We start from the raw sequence: 871 nt of genomic DNA on the forward strand, positions 1-871 counted from the left end.
AAAAAGCGATGAAAGGACTAAGAAATTGGCCTTACAGAAAAATGTGCCTTACAGATTTTTATTTTACTTTGCATGAATGCTGAATCAGAACCAATTTCTTATTCCTGAAATTTTGAAGGTGTCATACCGGTAGATTTTGAGAAAAAACGTGATTTAAACTACTAGCGCCCAGTCTCTCCTTAGGTACGCGGCCATTTGTTTACGTTTAATTCTTCAATTTTCACATAGAATGACAAAAGAATTAAGCAAACGGTAAATAGAGAATGAAAAACATCTTGGGACATTAATCAAAATAGTTAGAAGTTGGGCTGTTACAATCCATTAAAACTGTAGTAAGCCACCTTGATTGAGGGACTTTTTCTAGGAAAACGACACAGCTACTGAGAGCGGGATTTCCGAAGTTTTGAAAAATATAGGAAATAATAAACAATTCAAATTTGTAAGGTCAATTTTGAGTATTGGAATTCCAAACTTGTGATTCATTCACGAGGGTGCCAAACTCATGCACTTTCTTACCGCAGCAGCAACTTCTGGGTATTCATTTGTGAAAAGTGACCTTTGGGAGATGATGCACCTTTCACCAATTACAAGAATAAACTAGCAAATTGTTGTAAAATGTCAATTTTATCATTTCATTGCACTTGAACCTTAATGACTTTGGTTGAGTGCGAGGATTTCTCCTCTCAGCTCTGATGACGAGTCTTGAAAACGCGCGTTCCGATGCGAGCTCTGACCGTTGTAATTTTCGTAATTCTGTTCTAACTGGAACGGTTTACCACTTCTATTTTCAAGAAGTTACTTTATTTTTATAGCTGCAGCATCTGGCCTGCTCCCTTGTACCAGCTATAAAATAGCACATTAGCCAGTCATC

This window comes from Montipora foliosa, chromosome 6 (genome assembly GCF_036669935.1).
Source record: "Montipora foliosa isolate CH-2021 chromosome 6, ASM3666993v2, whole genome shotgun sequence".
Classification (NCBI taxonomy): Eukaryota; Metazoa; Cnidaria; class Anthozoa; order Scleractinia; family Acroporidae; genus Montipora; species Montipora foliosa.